At 41.9% G+C, this 19,761-nt stretch overlaps 1 protein-coding gene across 4 annotated transcripts in view; it reads left to right on the top strand.

Annotated features, from left to right (window-relative positions):
* Positions 1 to 12,053: 12,053 nt before the first annotated feature.
* Positions 12,054 to 19,761, top strand: part of SLC41A2 (solute carrier family 41 member 2) — a 129,954-nt gene continuing 122,246 nt past the window's right edge. Inside the window, exon 1 of one of the 4 annotated variants that reach the window (XM_070454022.1) lies at positions 12,054 to 12,193. The gene's annotated coding sequence lies outside the window, so the exon portion shown is untranslated. The other 3 variants (XM_070454021.1, XM_070454024.1, XM_070454023.1) reach the window with 3 other exon arrangements.

The raw sequence follows: 19,761 nt of genomic DNA on the forward strand, positions 1-19,761 counted from the left end.
TGGGATTCGCCAGGCAAGAGCACTGGAGTGGGTTGCCATTTCCTTCTCCAATGCATGAAAGTGAAAAGTGAAAGTGAAGTCACTCAGTCGTGTCCAACTCTTAGTGACCCCATGGACTGCAGCCTACCAGGCTCCTCCATCCATGGGATTTTCCAGGCAAGAGTACTGGAGTCAGGTGCCATTGCCTTCTCCGAGGAAGCACGCAGTGCCACCTAATACATTTTGTAAAACAGTGACATTTCTGAATCAAGCCCCTAGTACAAACTACTATTTTACAGGAAGAATGAGAAACAGGGATTAGCGAAACCACTCAAGAAATCAACCAATCAAATCTAGAATATGGGAAATTCTACAGGATAAATTTCTGTTTTATTCAAAAGGAAAATCATGGAAAAGGAAGATAAACTGTTTTAAACATTAAGATACTTAAAAGGCATATAAGAAGCTTGTTGGTTGACCTGCATATATTATAAGTTACAGTTATGATCATCAGTTCAGTTCAGCCTCTCAGTCATGTCCGACTCTTTGCGACCCCATGGACTGCAGCACACCCAGCTTCCCTGTCCATCACCAACTCCCAGAGCTTGCTCAAACTCATGTCCATTGAGTTGGTGATGCCATCCAACCATCTCATCCTCTGTCATCCTCTGTTCCTGTCCTCAATTTTTCCCAGCATCAGGGTCTTTTCTAATGAGTCAGCTCTTCGCATCAGGTGGCCAAAGTATTGGAGTTTTAGCTTCAGCATCAGTCTTTCCAATGAATATTCAGAACTGATCTCCTTTAGGACTGACTGGCTTAATTTCCTTGCAGTCCAAGGGACTCTCAAGAGTCTTCTCCAACACCACAGTTCAAAAGCATCAATTCTTTGGTGCTCAGCTTTCTTTATGGTCCAACTCTCACATCCATACATGACTACTGGAAAAACCATAGCCTTGACTAGATGGACCTTTGTTGGGAAGTAATGTCTCTGCTTTTTAATATGCTGTCTAGGTTTGTCATAGCTTTTCTTCCAAGGAGCAAGCACCTTTTAATTTCATGTCTGCAGTCACCATCTGCAGTGATTTTGGAGCCCCCCAAATAATTCTCTCACTGTTTCCATTGTTTCCCTGTCTATTTGCCATGAAGTGATCAGACCAGATGCCATGATCTTCATTTTTTGAATGTTGAGTTTGAAGTCAACTTTTTCATTCTCTTCTTTCACTTTCATCAAGAGGCTCTTTAGTTCTTCTTTACTTTCTGCCCTAAGGGTGGTGTCATCTGAATATCTGAAGTTTTTTATATTTCTCCTGGCAGTCTTGATCCCAGCTTGTGCTTCATCCAGCCCGGCATTTCACATGATGTACTCTGCATATAAGTTAAATAAGCAAGGTGACAATATACAGCCTTGATGTCCTCCTCTCCTGATTTGGAACCAGTCTGTTGTTCCATGTTCAGTTCTAACTGTTACTTCTTGATCTGCATACAGATTTCTCAGGAGGCAGGTCAGGTGGTCTGGTATCCCCATCTCTTTTAGAATTTTCCACAGTTTGTTGTGATCCGCATAGTCAAAGGCTTTGGCATAGTCAGTAAAGCAGAAATAGATGTTTTTCTTGAACTCTCTTGCTTTCTCAAAGATCCAATAGGTGTTGGCAATTTGATCTCTTGTTCCTCTGCCTTTTCTAAATCCAGCTTGAACATCTGGAAGTTCCCGGTTCATGTACTGTTGAAGCCCGGCTTAGAGAATTTTGACTATTACTTTGCTAACGTGTGAGATGAGTACGATTGTGTGATAGTTTGAACATTCCTTGGCATTGCCTTTCTTAGGGATTGGAAGGAAAACTGACTTTTTCCAATCCTGTGGCCACTGCTGAGTTTTCCAAATTTGCTGGCATATTGAGTGCAGCACTTTCACAGCATCATCCATAGAGATGCTTCCTAAGGCCCACTTGACTTCACATTCCAGCATGTCTGGCTCTAGGTGAGTGATCACACCATCGTGATTATCTGGGTCGTGAAGATCTCTTTTGTATAGTTCTTCTGTGTATTCTTTCCACCTCATTTTAGTATCTTCTGCTTCCATACCATTTCTCTCCTTTATTGAGCCAATCTTTGGATGAAATGTTCCCTTGGTATCTCTAATTTTCTTGAAGAGACCTCTAGTCTTTCCCATTCTATGTTTTCCTCTATTTCTTTGCATTGATCACTGAGGAAGGCTTGTCTCTCCTTGCTATTCTCTGGAACTCTGCATTCAGATGGGTATATCTTTCCTTTTCTCCTTTGCCTTTCACTTCTCTTCATTTCTCACTTATTTGTAAGGCCTCCTCAGACACCATTTTGCCTTTTTGTATTTCTTTTTCTTGGGGATGGTCCTGATCACTGCCTCCTGTACAATGTCACGAACTTCTGTCCATAGTTTCTCAGGCACTCTGTCTATCAGATCTAGTCTCTTGAATCTATTTGTCACTTCCACTGTATACAGTTATGATCATGGGCAATCTCTGATCATGGGAGAAGGGAAGCAGGTCCTGGTTGCTGATTGGGTGTTAAAACTTTCCCAAGAAATTGGGATTCAGATTGTTACCCAGGGACTTCCCTGGTAGTCCAGTGATTATGACTGCCCTTCCAGTGCAGGAGGTGTGAGTTTGATCCCTGGTCAAAGGAACTGAGATTCCATGTGCTGTGTGGTATGGCAAAAAAAAAAAAGAGTGCTCTCCAGAAATTAAAATGTAAAACTAACCAACTTGTGTCATGGCCTGCTATTGAACTAGCTGAGACAATTAGGACAATCCTAATTGGTTTAGGCCAATCAGGGCTTACGCCTCCATCTGGGGGTGGATGGATCAGTATCACCCAGAAGGCAGAGCTGCTGTGATAAGGAGAGGGTGCAAAGGAAACTAGGAAAGCATTCACATGTCTACTGCAGTCAATAATATTTTGGATTTATTGTTTTGAGGTTTTCTCCTCAGGGGTAAATTTTACTCATTTTTTTTATCTTCAGCAGACTAACCAGACTGATCCTTTATATTGCTAACTTTTCAAGTTGCTATTAGCTCGCTCTCAGGCCTATAGGAACAATTATGTGCTTAATTTAATTATCCAGTTTTGCAAATCAAAACTATTTTATCTCTAGAGATATTGATACTTATTGCTAAAAATTATGGTGCAATTATATTGCAAATAATTGATTCTTGTTAGCCTCTCAATTCATATATTTAACACTAGGGATCAAATCAAACATTTGTGTCAAAGAAATGCTTTATTTTCTAGCAACATAAAATGTTCACCTGGGGGAGGTAGGGAGGCATGGAGAACAGGATTTTATTTTTCATCCTGAAGAGTAACCACCTTAGCTAAACTGGCTTAAACCTTGGTTCTGTGCCTCATGTGCTGGAATTTTTAAGTTATTTTTTTAAGAGTTGAATTTTGTATATAGTGCAAGGCATCATTTCTTCGTCAAATGGAACAAATGAGATCTGTGTTAAATTCTGCTAAATATTAATGAACCAGAAGCAATAATACCCATGAGTTAAATCCCAAGAGAGGACTGGAAGGAAATACCTTTTTATTTAAAACATCTGTAAATTGTGTATGGTTTTACTGTTCCTTTTTTCTGATCCTACATACTACCTCTTTCATTTATCTTATGTTAAGAATATTTTGCAAGAATTAAAACATTTGAGTCAGTTCTAATGAGATGGATGAACCTAGAGCCTATTATGCAGACTGAAGTAAGTCAGAAAGAGAAAAGCAAATATTATATATTAACACATATATATGGAATCTAGAAGGATGGTACTGATGAGTCCGTTTGCAGAGCAGCAATGGAGGGACAGATATAGAGAACGGACTTATGGGCAAGGGTAGGGGAGAAGATGGAGAGGGTGAGATAAATGAAGGGAGCATGGAAGCATGTACACTAACATGTGTAAGTAGACAGTCAATGGGAATTACCTGTGTGACTGAGAACTCTGAGGCTTTGTAATAACCTAGAGAGGTGGGAATGGGCCGGAGCTGGGAAGGAGATTCAGGAGGGAGGGGACATGTGTATACCTATGGTTAATTGAGGTTAATGTATGACAGAAATCAAACCAAGATTGTAAAGCAATCATCAGTGAATCAAAAATAAGTAAATATTTTAAAAATTAAAAAAAGAGAAATTGACTTAGGAAAGAAAGAAAGAATATTTTGCAAGATTAGACATTCTGATTACAAACTATGACAGGGCTCCCAAATTGCTATGCAGGACAGAGAGATCTCTATGATTTTATAATGAATACTTTCATTTTCACAAAAGCTGTCTTTGAAGCTGCCCAAACAGACCACCTACACACTGGTTAGAAGTTCCTGTTTTGTTTTGTTTTGTTTTGTTTTGTTTTAGCCAAGAATACAGACGGTATCAACAGAGAGGTGGCTACAGACAGCAGTAGATACAACCATCATGTTTTTGTGTGGCTTTTCCCTCTGCGCTGGTGGAATGTTACCAAAATAACTTTTTATGTCCCTCTTCCACCATCTCTGGCAACCCACTCCAGTATTCTTGCCTGGAGAATTCCATGAACAGAGGAACATGACACACTAAAGTGCATGGGGTCGCAAAGAGTTGGATTTGACTGAGTGAGTAATGCACACACTTCCCCCATCTCAATTTTTTGTCACATTTTGGGGGGGATATAACTTCTGATTTATGGACAAGTTGCAACAACAGTATAACCCCTGTAAACCTTTTACCCAGATTCCAAAATGGATATATTTTTCCCCATTTGTTTATTAATTTTGGACTGTGCTGCATCTTCCATGCTGCAGTCTTTTCTCTAGCTGTAGAGAATAGGGGCTGCTCTCCAGTCACAGTGGCTGGGCTTCTCACTGCAGTGCCTTCTCCTGTTGTGAAGCACAGGCTCTGCACAGGCTTCGACAGTGGAAGCTCACAGGCTCAGAGGTTGTGGTCCACCGGCTCTAGACCATGGGCTCCAGAGTTGTGGCTCAGTAGTTGTGGCACACGGGCTTACCATGGCAAGTGGGATTCTTCCAGACCAGGGACTGAACCCATGTCTCCTGCATTGTCAGGTAGATTCTTTACCACTGAGCCACCCTTTGTCATACTTCTCTCTCTCTCCCCACACCATACAACACAGTCCTTTCTTTCAATAATTCAAGAGCAAATTGTAAACTTCCTAGTTTGTATTTTAGTGTATAAATCCTAAGTATAAGATAAGGATATTTTCTTACATAACCAGAGCACAATAAACAAAATCAGACAGTTTACCATTAATTTATTTCTACTATGGAACCCACTATTTGTATTCAAACTTTGTCTTCATACTGTCATTTATGATTTTTTTTTTTGCCAGGCCAGGATCCAGCACAAGGGCATGCACTGCATTCAGGCCTTTTTATTAATCTGTGATAAATAGTTTCCCAGTCATCAGTCATCTTTTGTCATTTATGACTGACATTTTTAAAAAGGATAGACGAGATTTCGTAGAATATCCCTCAATTTGGGTCTCTCTCCTGTTTCCTTGTGGTTAGACTCAGATCATATATTCTGGCAAATTAATCACAGAGCTGATATTAGGTCCTTTCAGTTCATCATGTATGTACATGATATAGATTTGTCTCACTACTGGTGATATTAACTTTGATCACTCGGTTAAGGTGGTATTTTTGAAATTTCTGCTCTGTCAAATTACTAGCTATGTCTTTTCAATTAACAAGTATTTGTGGGGAGAGATGTAATCATATTGTCTCATTAAAATTTCACTCGGTTTTTCATCTACTGATGATTTTCTATGTGAAAGTGAAAGTCGCTCAGTTGTGTTTGACTCTTTGCAACCCCATGGACTATATAGTCCATGGAATTCTCCAGGCCAGAATACTGGAATGGGTAGCCTTTCTCTTCTCCAGGGGATCTTCCCCACCTGGGGATTGAACCCAGGTCTCCTGCATTGCAGGCAGATTCTTTACCAGCTGAGCCACAAGGGAAACCCAAGAAGACTGGAGTGGGTAGCCCATCCCTTCTGCAGCAGATCTTCCTGACCTAGGAATGGAACTGGAATCAACCTAGGAATCTCCTGCATTGCAGGCAGATTTTCTATGTATTAGTTGGTATTGTATTGTGAGAAAGCTTTCTGTCCTTCCATTACTTATTTATTCACTTATTTATGTCTATTTAACTCATGGATTTTTATTCTATTTAATGGGCTTTAAGCCATTACTATTATAACTTATTTTGATACTAAAATTGTCCCAGAGGGAGCTCTTTCTATTTGCAAATCTCTCCTTTTCATGTATCCTCATCTTTCTTTGAGCACTTCATTAATTTCTGGTACAAGTTGTTGCAGGCTCATTTTGTACTTTCCCATCCCCAGCCCTGGAATTAACCTTTTCTCCAACGAGCACTGATTCCTTTTAATGTTGAGAGTGGTATTTGGAAAGTAAGATCTGAATGTGTTAGTTAGCTAGGTGTGCTAATTGCAGCTCCTTGGTAGAGAATTTGCTTGCTAATGCAGGAGACACAGGTTCAATCTCTGGATTGGGAAGATCCCCTGGAGGAGGAAATGGTAACCCACTCCAGGATTCCTGCCTGAAAAATCCCATGAACAGAGAAGCCTGGCAGTCTACAGTCTATGGGGTCACAAAGAGTCGGACATGACTGAGTGAGTAAGCAGGAACACACGTGCTAATTGCTACTGATGTGTCCTAGCTCTTAGGCTTTTCCATCATAGAGGGCAAGGAAACACACACACACACATATCCTTATCCACAATGTATCTATATTTATTTCTATATTTACCTATATTTAAAAACTTCAGGAATGAGAAGCTTGCCACAGTGTGCTGGAACCAGTATGAACCAGGTCACGAAAGCTGATTACTAGCTATTTGTAATTTTTTGAGCTGGTTGTTGCCTGAAAATCAGTCATGGGACCATTTATACCACTGCGATTGGCAAATGCTGCAAAGCAAGTTTTCTTATTACCTTTCCCCCCTCCTCCCCCAGAGAACCAGTTTAGCAAAGTATCTGACTTTCATTATTCTCAATATATTTATTCATTATACATTACATGGTAAAAGGGAATTAAAGTTGCTAATCAGCTAACTTTAAAATAGAGAGATTATTCTGGATTGTCTGGGTAGGTCCAATGTATTCACAAGGGCCTTTAAAAGTGGAAGAGGTAGGCAGAAAAAAAGAATCAGAGAGTTGTGAGGATGAAAGAGGGTCAGAGATGCTGTGTACACTGCTGTCTTTGAAGACAGAGAAAGGGGGCCACAAGCCAAGGAATGTGGTCCACCTCCAGAAGCTGGAAAAGGCTGGAAAAATAGCCACCAGCATCCCAGTGTTAGAGAAAGCCTGTCTCCCAATAACATCCAAAATGTCAGGTTCAAGGAGCAAAAACAATGCCATATATAATTACATTTTAAAATCTATTAATAATTCTGCTGGGAATGGAACTAGAACAGAAAATCAAAATGCCAGAAGCAGCACCACTAAAATGCAAAGGAAGTTCAATTAAAATGTATTTATTCATTCATTTCAGGGTAAAAATTATTGAGTATCCGTTTAAGGCTAAAAATGGTGTGCTAATCTGAGATACAGAGGCTCTGATGACAGCCTAGTAGAAAGATGGACAGATAGGGAACTTTCCTGGCAGTCTTGTGGTTAAAACTCTGCCTTCCAGTGCAGGAGGCACTAGTTCAATCCCCGGTTGAAGGATTAAGATCCCACATGCTGTGAGGTGCAGTCAAAAAAGTTTTAAAAAATCACCTAGGTGCTAGTAAAAAGATTCCAAGGCCTTTCTTCTGGAAAGTTTGGATTCAGGAGGTCTGTAATTAAAACAAGCACCTGTGGGTGATTCAAAAAACAAAAAAGGAAAGATGGACAGGTAATTATACATTTCAACGTGGTGTTTTTAAGTGCTGTGATCATGCCCTTCACTGGCTGTCATGGAAACCAAGAGGGAAGACGCTGAGTTTGCCTGGTGGATACAGACCTGGGAAGGCTTATGGGAGAATGGAGTGTCCTAGTTAATGAGAACAGCAAGCCCTGAAGCTGGGAGGCAGGAACTGGTGAGCACGGTTGAGGAACAACAGGGCCCTAATAAGTGATCAAAGACAGCTGACCTTTGCTTTCTCAGCGATACAGTCTAAAGACAGCAGGGAAGGGAACCCTTGAACCGTTACTGTGAGTTTGTTAAGGAAAACTCTCTATAGGGATCAACTAACAGGGTGCTCTAAAAGAGGCAGTGAGCTGAGTTCCCTGTGCTGTAAGGCAGGTTCCCACTAGTTATCCATCTTACACGTGACAGTCTAAGTATCTTGGAGAAGGAAATGGCAGCCCACTCCAGTGTTCCTGCCTGGAGAATCCCAGGGATGGGGTCACACAGAGTCAGACACGATTGAAGTGACTTAGCAGTAGCAATAGCAGTGTAAATATCCCTGGAGAAGGAAATGGCAGCCCACTCCAGTATTCTTGCTGGGAGAATCCCATGGACAGAGGAGCCTGGCAGGCTACAGCCCTTGGGGTCGCACAGAGTCAGACACGACTGAGCGACTAACACTACTAGGTTCTCTCTAAATACTTGCTGAATGAACAAGTGACTATTCTAGCAATTCCCAAGAAGGGTGTTGATAACAGCGGATGGGGATGAAGAAACTGGAACATATGCCTGGAAACATGTTCTGCAGGGGCTGCATGTCTTCTGAGTCATGGTTCTCTCTAATCCTTTTTCTTTATGAGTATTTTATATGGTTTGCAGGACCACTTTAAAAAAATATTTATTTATTCAGCTTTTCCAGGTCTTAGTTGCAGCACGCAGGACCTCTTAGTTGTGGCAACGTGGGATCAAGTTCCCTGATCAGAGATTGAAACCTGGGCTCCCTCACTGGGGACGCAGAGTCTTAGGTTCTGGACCACCAGGGAAGTCCCTGCAGGGTCACTTTCAGGCAGTCCACAGGGTAGTTCTTGAACCTCAGTGATCATCAAAGCTACCTGCAGAGATTCTTATTTAATTGGGAATTTAATTTTGAGTGAGGATTTAACCCTTAGTTTCCTCATATGAAAAGCAGGATTATAACTATAATCCCTCATCGGGGGTGAGGATTAACTAAAATAACCTCTGTGAAGTGTCTCACAATTAGTCAATTTAGGTTCCGTTTGCTTCTCTCATTTTCTCTACAGTTTAGAGGTTAAATTCTTACAAACAAATCATATTCCGTGTTATCTTAAAGTTTAGCTTTGAGTTTATCTCCAGTGCAGATCCCTGAGTTCCAGATTTATTTTCCAAATATATTCTTAGGATCTTCACTTGGATATCTCATAGAGTCAGCAAACCCATCATAGCCAAAGCAACTCAAAATGATCTCCTTTAGACTTCCTCCTTCAGGTTCCCCCTCTCAGGGAGAAAGATAAGCTCAAACCATAAAATGGGGAGTGATTTTTGGGTACTTTTTCTCTCCTTCACCATTCACACACAGTCAAAAATCAAGCCTTTGCAGTTTTAACCCTCATTTATTTCTTTGACCTACTGCCTCCTAGTTCCCATTGCCTACAAACTGGTCTTCACACCTCCTCCGTGGTTCCTTTCTTATTTGTGCTCCACACTGCAGCCAGAAATGTCTGCCATAAATACAAATTTGATCATGTCCAGATGGACCCTTTCCAACTGTTCAGTGGCTTCCTTTTGTCTTTCGGAATAAATAAAGTCCACATCGTGGCACTCAAGGCTCCTGCTGTCCTCTCCTGCAGTGTTAGCCATCTCACTGCAGCCACGGCGGTCCCTTCTCAAGGCCTCCACAAGTGGAACCCCTTCCTACCAAAGGGCCTTCAAACCCGAAGTTTCCAGGCTCCCCTCCCCACCCCACCCCCTGCCCTTTGTTGCCAGGCCTCCTACTCCTTATTCTTCAAGGCTCAGATTAAATGTCACTTCTTCAAAGGGCTCTTTCTTAGCCTCTAGAACAGACAGGTCCCTTTGCTACACCCTTTCATAACTCCCAGGCTTTTCTCTAGCAATCTTCACAACCCTGATTACTACATATCCTCAATTCTCAGTCACTTGCTTCCTATTTAGAGTTGCCAGCTGTCAGGTAGAAGATGAAGTTGTAATACACTGTTGTTGCCTGCACACATTGGGACCTAACTTTTCAGAAAGGGGTATCCCTTCACCAGCTTCCACCTTGAGCTATTTTCAGGGTTGAGATTTAAATTTGGATTCCAACTTGAAGCTTAAAATAACTAAATATATATGTGTATATATATACACTCCATGTTGTGGCATACAGAATGAGAGGCACTGCATGAGGAGAAAGTTGCTACATGTGACTAGTGAAATTCAGGGCAATGGAAGCCATTAGCTCTTGGGAGAAAAACGTTGCTACAGTTTTCTAAACTGGCAGAGGGTAGTGCATCCTCTGTATGCTCTGTGCAGAAATCTTGAGACAACAGGACCCAGGGGAGGTCTGTATCTTTTTGGAACTTTCACTTCTAGCAAGCTTTCAGCAACAATGACAGAAGCTTTCAAGAGCAGTTAATCACCTCAGGGTGATATGCAATTCAAAACCTTGAGAACAAAAACCATTTGAAAATGCAGTGGAAACACCTTTTTCCACTTCCTTGCAATTATACTTTCATTCCTAACCAATGTTTAGGGGTGAAGAACACTTGCATGTTCAGTTCAGTCGCTCAGTCGTATCTGACTCTCTGCGACCTCGTGGACTGGAGCACCCCAGGCGTCCCTGTCCTTAAACTTGCATGGGCCATTATAAAAAGCATTACCTCAGATGACCGAGACTGATACAGAAGTACCCTTCATCCTGAAGGTGAAGGTCAAAACTTTCCTGGCAGAGACTTCCCTGGTGGTCCAGTGGCTAAGATTCCACACTTCCAATGTAGGGGGCCCAGGTTTGATTCATGGTTAGTAAACTAGATCCTACATACTGCAACTAAGAGTTTGCATGCTTCAACTAGAAAAAAAAAAAAAAAATGGAGGGTGCAAGAAAAAAAAAAGTGGATAAATATACTCTCTGATCTCTCTTAGCACCTGGAAATCTGCTACTAAATCACTGGAGTGACTTAAGATTTGGTGGAAGCTTTGACTTGAAGAAGTGTCATTTGCTGGGTAATTTTTTTTTTTTTTTTCAACATACCAGTATTTATTTTTTTTCCAGATTCATTGAGATATAATTGACATAGAACATTGTGTAAGTTTAAGGTGTATAATGTGATGATTTGATACATGTGTATATTGTGAAATGAGTATAATAGAGTTAGTTAACAGGCCCATTACTTCACATAATTAGCTGTATGTTTATGTGTGTATGGTGAAGGGCAACCTCTCTCTTAGAAGAGCCTGAGGACAGAAACCTTTGTTCTGGTCACTGGAATACCTCCAGGGCTTCACCCATTACCTGCAAAAGATGCTCGCATGATAGTTGTTAAATAAAGTAAATGAATTTTGGCTTTACTGTGCAAACTCTAGCTTACTTTTTAACATAGATTTAAAAACAAGATGAGCAAGTTTGAAAAGTCTGGCATTCCAGCCACCTCCACTGGGTCCATGCACTTTGCTTTGAACACCACTCTCCCAACTGCTGGGACTTGCCCTAAACCTAATCATCCCATTTGGGGGCCAATCCCCTTCTCTCCTACCTAGGATCAAACTTGGACCATTCTGCGCAGTTTAAATCCCAGTCTGCGCGAGAGAAGAAAACACGAAGCCAGCCAACCAGGAGGCTCCCGGCTTGAGAACAGAAGTCATGAGTCATAAATATGAGCGTTAGGACCAAGGAGCAGCCAGAGATGTGGATGTGGGGCGGCGGGGGCAGTGGGGCGCTGGGGATGGAGTGGGCTGGCAAACAAGGAAGGCCGCAGCCCTGTTTTGCTGAGTAGGCTCCCATGAAAATTCCCCTTTTGCTCTGCTCGATCAGGTTCCCGGAGCGCGTCGGTCAGGGTGCAGCCAAGGGTCCAGGAGTGGGCGGCGCTGGCGCTGCAGGTCGCCACCCCCGCGGCCACATCATCAGGTTCTCGCTTCCCCTCGGGCTCCGGCGCCGCTGCGCGTGCGCGGGGCGGCCGCGCGGGGGCGGGGTGGGCGGCGGGGAGCCAGCGGGCCGCGGGCGCCGGCTCCCGGGCTGTCAGCTCCCGGCCGGGACGGCGCGAGGAGGCGCGCGAGAGGAAGGAGCCGCGGGCGCTGGGCAGCCGCCTCAGCCGCCGCCCGGGGGACTAGGTGAATTCCCCTTCCGTGCCCCTGCTGCCCGTGCCTCTGTCGCGTCTGAGGAGGCGAGGTCATTCTTGCACCGCGCTCCCGGGCAGGTGATATGGAGGGAAAGTCTCGGCTTTGGCCACGGCGCCGGGTTCGGGCTCATCCCAGGTACTGGAGGGAGATGCGGCGGCGACGGGCTTGAGACCCGCGGCCGGGACGCGGGGAGGCCGGGGCAGGGGGAGCGGCGGGGCCGTCCGTATCCCCTCCGGGCCCGCGGGCAGCGCCCGAGCCCGGCCCGCCGCGCTGCCCCACCTTGGGCGGGAGGGCTGGCCGGCCCTGGGCGCGCGCCGCGGAGCCAGGCTGCCGCGGTGGGTCGTCCCCGGCCCTGACACTGGACCAGACGGCGGGTGGGGGCTGAGTGATGGGTGAAGGCGAGCAGGATGGGGACGCTGCGAGGCGGACTGGGGCACACCCCAGATCCACGGCTTTGGGCTCACGGTTGCTCCGTGTCGCCGTGTTCTCTCATTTCTCTCTTTATATATGTGAAATATAGCTCAATTAAAAAACCCCCAGACGTTGAATTTTAGAAAGAGATATGTATATGTATGTAATACACCTGTAGGTACTTTACATGTGTATGTAATTTCTTTCCGTAAATGAACAATTTTATTTTTTTTTTTAAATTGAGATATACTTCACACACCGTAAAATTCATCCTTTTCAAGCACGGTCTTTGGTATTTTCACCAAGTTTTGCAACTATCACCACTGTACAGAACATTTTCATCACCCCAGAATGAAACCCTGTGCCATTATCAGTCATTTCTCATTCCCTTATCCCACCCCCTGGCAACCACTAATCTTTCTGTCTCTAAGGATTTGACTGTTGTGGAAATTTCATATAAATGGAATCGTACTTTATGTGGCTTTTAGTGTCTGGCTTCCTTCACATAGCATAATGTTTTCAAGGTTTATCCACGTGTGGAATGCATCGGTGCTTAATTCTTTTTTATGCCTGGATAATAGTCCGTTGTATGAGTATACCACGTTATCACAGTTTACTGGTTTTCAGTTAATGGACATTAAGGATGTTTCTAGTTTTTGGTCATTGTAAATAATGCTGCTGTGAACATTTGTGTACAAGTTTTTAGGTGGACATATGACTTCCATTGTTTTGAGTCTATATATTTAACTTTTAAGAAACCGGCAAACTTTTCCAGAGTAGCTGCACCATTTTACATTCTCATCAAACAGTGTATGAGGGTTCCAATTTCTCCACGTTCTCACCACTTGTTATTGACTACTTACTAGTTTTTATTATAGACACTCTAGTGGGAATAAAGTAGTGTTAATTTGCATTTTTTATGGCTAAGTATGTTGTGTCTTTTCATTTGCTTATTGGCCACTTACATGTCTGCTTTGGAGAAATGTCTGTTCATATCTTTTGCCCATATCTTAATTGGGTTATTTGTCTTTTTATTGTTGAATTATATGTTAAAAATTCTAGGTTTAGGGGGCTAGCACTGCCTGAAAAACCAAACAACTCAATACCAACCAACATAATGCTTGTACTTGGGGGAGGTGAATAAATGCTGTGTAAGTCTTTCTGAATACCCTGTCATTTCTTGGGAATCTTAGTGACCCTTTACCCTTTCTGGAATTTTGACAAAAGCCACAAAAAGTGTGTTCATGACGAAAGGCAAGGGAGACCACACCCAGTTAGCATTTTCATATATTCTGTGCTTGGTTTGAAAAGTTCCTGTTATCACTTTAATTGCAAGTAATTTATTTTGGTGGCTAGCTAAGCAAACTAATAAAAAATTGCAAACACTAATTCCTCAATTAAAATTTAATGTATCTCTCAGGCAAGTGAAAGATCTTATTATCCTAAGTTTGTGTAATCTTTATGATAGCTCTATTCTTATTTGGATGGCAAGTAAGTATGTTTCATGGCGCTGAAGTTAAGAACCACTTGGAGCTGAATGAATGCTACTTTGCTTATTTTTGTGTTTTTTTCTGAGTGCCCACAAATTCAATCTCAGACTTAGGTCTTTCTTAAACAAGACCCCCTGAAAAAGACATGATTTTGCCTCCCAGGAATTCAAGTCATTTTTCTTTTACTCTAATGCGACTGTTCTAAAGTATACTACCAAATTTCAGAAACGTTATGGAAAATAAAATTAAAGATTTTCAAGTGGAATTAATGGATAAACAACCGATTCAAAGTATGTGAAGAACCATCCATCCTGTTCTTCAACTACTGAACTTTAAACAATGGAAATGTTATTTCACCCCGTTATGCCTCATTGACCTCATTAGTAGAATGAGGCAATAGTTGTAATATATAACTGGAGTGAATGTTTTTGTTTTACCTAATGGAATGATTATCAAATATACTTAAAGTATAACCTATCCAATCTAATGTTGATTGTCATTGACTTACCCAATCAGTGAATAAGTATCCTGTAGCAATTGATGCTTTCCCAAGTTGGCTTTCTCTGTCCTCTTGGGTTTTTAGTGTCACTTAAGGACTGAAAGTTGGGGAAAATGTGGGAACAACTTTAGGGACATGATCTTTGGAAGAGCTGGTCAGAGCAGACCTGACTCCTTTAGGGGAAATTTTTAGGCACCCCTCATCTTTTCTCTGAAATTACTGTGGTTAGATTTCTATAGCTTAAAAATGTATGTATGTATAAAAGAAAACATACGTATCTCTGGTGGTGGTGGTTTAGTCACTCAGTCATGTCTGACTCTTGTGACACCATGGACCGTAGCCTGCCAGGCTCCTCTGTCCATGGGACTTCCCAGGCAAGAATACTGGAGTGGGTTGTCCTTCCCTTTTGCAGGAAATGTTCCTGACCCAGGGATTGAACCTTCATTGCAGGCAGATTCTTTACTGCTAAGCCACCAGGGAAGCCCAGATGTATATCTGGGAGGGCTTAAAAGCTAGGACTCAGTTATTTTATCTTAATGTGAGTGGATTTAGTCAGATTGCTTTCCTGCTGATCAGCTGCACTGAGAAAGTGGGAGTTTCGGTGTGAGGAGGGAGAGGAGAGGTTAGTGGTATGGGCTCAAGGAACATTTTGGAGGTTTGAGAAAATTTGCTTATTTCTAGAAGTGTGGGTGTTGAAAATGAAGATCTTTGGGCAGCATAAGGGGATTTGGAAGATGAGAAAAGAGAAGCGAGAATGAGAATTTGGAAGGGAAGGTTGTAGTATACAAAGATAGATTCAACTTGTTTAGACACTTTTGCCCCAGACAAATTCGAAAGGGGAAGTGGAAGAAACCTTATTCCCTTCCCTTTTGTCCCACCTTGCTCCTGTATGTTCTCTGGGACCCAGAAATCAGACTGGGATGACTGTTGTTACTATTCCTGATTACATCTCTTCTGTCTCCAGATTCTGCAGGTTGAGATCAGATTCATGAAGCCAGATGAGACTTATAGTACTATTAAAATACAGTTGAATTTTTCATTTCTGGTAAAGCTGGTTTGGAGAGTTTAGCTTAGACTCATATTTACTCTGTTCCTTCTTGCTTTATCTGCCCAAATGTTTGTCTGGCACCTAAAAAACTGCAGGTCTCTCCCGCAGGTACAGAAAGCCCTGTCTCAGAAAGATTTCCTCATAGGAGTTGGAAGGGAAAGGAAAACTTTCTCTTCTTGAAGACAGATAGATTCAAGAACCAGTGAGAGCTTAGGGGTGGGGCCTGTCTGGAATATTGACCTTTATTCTTTTTTTTTTTTTCATTGTTTTTTTTTTTATTGGCATATAATTGCTTTACAATGTTGTATTATTCTCTGCTATACATCAAAGTGAATCAGCTATATGAATACAAATATCGCCTCCCTCTTGAATCTTCCTCTCCCATCCCCATCCCAGCCCTCTAGGTTATCACAGATCTGAGCTCCCTGTGCTATGCAGCGGCTTCCCACTAGCTGTCTATACCATCTGAGCCCCAAGGGAAGCCTTCCACTAGCTATCTAATCTTGTCTCAGCCATTAGTTAAGTCACTTTGCTCTAAAGAGTGAAGTGCAGTTCCTCAGTCATGTCTGACTGTTTGTGACCCCATGGACTGTAGCCTACCAGGCTTCTCTGTCCATGGGATTTTCCAGGCAAGAGTACTGGAGTGGGTTGCCATTTCCTTCTCCAGAGGATCTTCCTGACTCAGGGATCGAACCTGGGTCTACCGCATTGTAGGCAGACTTTACCGTTTAGGTTATCCTTTAGGATATCCTTTAGGACTTCCCTAACGGGAAGTCCACTTTGCTCTAGGAGGAACTAACTGATAAAATAGGGAGAAAGCAAAGTGTCCCTTTGATCCTGTTTTCTCCTACTTAGAGGAGTGAAAGTTCTATTGTCCTGGCAGAGAGGGAAATCAGCAGCTGTCCTCTCAGCAGTTAAGTGTGTGTGTGGGTAATAGTATTTTGCAGGCTAGCTTCGGAGCCTAATCACCATTTATACAGTTGGAACTGAGCATATATTTTCTTTGGAACTGGCTAAACCTCTTAACAGGTTTTAAGTGGGTGCTCATTTCATCATGTGGTTAAATGTTAATGTATAGATTATTCAAGTCCATTTCCTCACCTGTTTTACTCTTCAAACATTGACTGAGGGCCTGATCTGTAGTAGGCACTGGGTGTGGCTCTCAGGATTCAGCAATGAATAAGAATGGATCCTGATGCTTGTGGGATTTACATCTGAGAAAGACAAGCCATGTACGATTACAGTAAAGCTTAATGAACATTAGAAAGCATAGAGTATTAGGAACGCAGAAGACAGAGAACTAACCTAAGAGGGTCAGGGAAGTGATGTTTACGAGCTCAGGTCACAAAGGAGAATAGGAAGTAGCCAGAAAAAAAGGAAAGAATGAGGTTGAGCAAGAATGTTTTGGGCAGAAAGAATGCATGGAAAGACCTAGAAGTGAGAGAGGGAGTGCAGGCGTGCTGAGTGCTTCAGTCGTGTCTGACTCTTTGCATCCCCATGGACTGTAAAACCCCACCAGGCTCCTCTGTCCATGGGATTCTCCAGGCTAGAATACTGGAGGGGAGTGCCATGCCCTCCTCCAGGGGATCTCCGTGGCCCAGGGATCAAACCCGCTTCTCCTGCATTTCCTGTATTGGCAGATGGGTTCTTTAACACTAGTGCCACGTGGTAAGCTCGAGAGTGTGGTATATGCTAAAGTAGTATTTTTCAAACTGCAGTACCTAAGCACTGGCCAGATTGTAAAATCAGTTTAGTGGTTGTGACCTGCATGTTTTTAAAAAGAAATAAAATAAAAAATAAATGTGTCATATATTGATATTTTACTACATGACAATGTGTAAAAGTTTGAAAATCCCTACAATAGAGGAAACAGAAGTGCAGTGTGACCACAACCCAAGATCTTGGGTAGGTGGGGATGACGACACAAGATTTACTTACCCTTTTCAAGATTTTCTTTTAAAGATTTTGAATTTCTCTCACAGGAAATGAGAAGCCATCCAAAAGTTTTAGCCAGCACCTGCACAGTTTAATATTTTCTAAGGATCCCTTTGAATACCTAGGTTTCCGTTATTTAAACATAAACTCCACCTTCCTTGGCCTTGACAGGTATTCCAAAATCTGGTTCCAGTCTCTTTCTTCTAAAACATATTTCTGTTTTTGATATTGGAACTTCTCCTTTCATAAAGATTTGTGGTTTACAAACATGTCTGTGCACCAAGAGAGAGAGACCCATGAGAGCAGATCTTTCTTCTCTCTTGTTCACACGGAAGCATAGTGCCCTGTGCCCAGCAGGGACTAAGCAAATCTTTGCTGATAGAGTCTGAATACCCTTAATATTAGAACTGCCACATAGTAGTAGAAATGACCTTGATATTTCTAGCCATCCTTGCTTTTAGAACTTTTACATATTAGTAGGAATGACCTTGATGTCTAGCAATGCTTGGAATTGACTTTTGGAAAAAAGAAAAAGGGTTTATTAGAAATTTTTTTTGCCCAGTTGAAAACCTTAGTGATGGAACCCCATTCACTTATTTAAAAGATAATTTAGCAAAAAGTGGTCTTATGTTATATTAAAACAGTAATAGAGATAAGGAAAAGAACACCACAGTTTCTGACTTTGGGGTTTCACCTTCCAAGGAGTACAGAGCATTAAACGATTGTTCACAGGCAGAGGCAATCCAGCAACCATTTATATTTTGTTTGAACAGACAGGCATTCTCTGAGCCCTCACCAAAAGGTAGTTTTATAAAGATGGCTGGGAACAAGAGAATAAATTAGGTCAAGATGTATCAATCATAGGAGCTTAATGGAGAGGCAACACAAAATAGATTTTGATCTTAGAAGTAAAAATAGAACATCCTTATACCCCATAAAACTTCCAAATAAGAATTTAATGATGTTAGTTTGTTGCCAGAGAATGATTGTACTGTCACAGTACTGTGACTTCACAGAATTAGATTGTGAAACCCAACTGTGAAGAAAGATTCTTTCAGTGTATGGTTTTGATAAGTGGCAAGAGAAGTTATGAAAAATTCATGAAAGGTAGAGCGCTTTCGAGTTCTGTTTCAGGTTTCTCTTTAATACATTTTTTGAGATGTGGAACCTTCGCTGATGACTTTGATAAATTAGATTTTATGTATCTTAAACATGAATGCTGGAATCAAAATCTTGCTACTGTAGAATGGCTTTTAAAAAATACTCATTGAATTTTGTATTTTTTGTGTGTTCTAGAGAGTCTTATTTTAAGCCATGTATTATAGAACTTAAATGGAAACCATTAACTTGTATAAATTTATCCTAAGCAAATTATTCTAAATATGGGAAAGTCTTATGTACAGAGATGTTAATTTTCATTGCGATGTAATTTAGTTAAAAAGATATCCTGCAATTATAAGGAAGTGATTCATTAAAATGTAGCAATCCACTTGAAGAAATTGAACCATTAAAAAATGCTTTTTTTGGAGCAATGGTGTCTTATTTATTTTTAAAGTCTAAAAAGTCAAAGGGCTCAATATAAACAACAGTTAAAATAATATAAAAATATGTGAAATTTAAAAAGTGAAAATATTACTTCACGTCCCTCCTTACCATGTGCCCCCCACCTAGGCCAACCCAGAGGTCAGCGCTCTGAGCCCTTTGGCATCTGTGCTTCCAGACATGTTTCTAACCCAGGTTTTTTCAGACTGTGGTCCAAGGAGGGCCTTTGGAATCTTCTCAAGTCAGATAAGGTGGGGACTGAGTGGGGCTTCAGAGTACCTGTTTTCTATCAATATAGTGGGGTTTCACGCAGGTTTAATTTAAACTCACAATTCTCCTGCATTAAAATAAATGTTTAAAAGCAAATCGGCCTGATTCAGAAAAGGAAATCCTAACCCCCCGCAAAGGAATTCCACGACTTCGGTTTACCGTCTTTTCTGCTTGGTGATGTGGATCTTCTGCTCTGGCCTGCCTGTTCATTCCCCAGGACTTGTCTGCCTGGTTACCAGCCACCTTGTTAGAATGCACTGTCCCCTCTTTTTTCCCATCTCTCTGGCTCTTCCTTGTTATTTAAGGTTCAACTCATCATTGTTTCGTTTGCTCCTTTTAACATCTTTAGTGGACGCCACCTATG

This window comes from Odocoileus virginianus, chromosome 23 (assembly GCF_023699985.2).
Source record: "Odocoileus virginianus isolate 20LAN1187 ecotype Illinois chromosome 23, Ovbor_1.2, whole genome shotgun sequence".
NCBI lineage: Eukaryota > Metazoa > Chordata > Mammalia > Artiodactyla > Cervidae > Odocoileus > Odocoileus virginianus.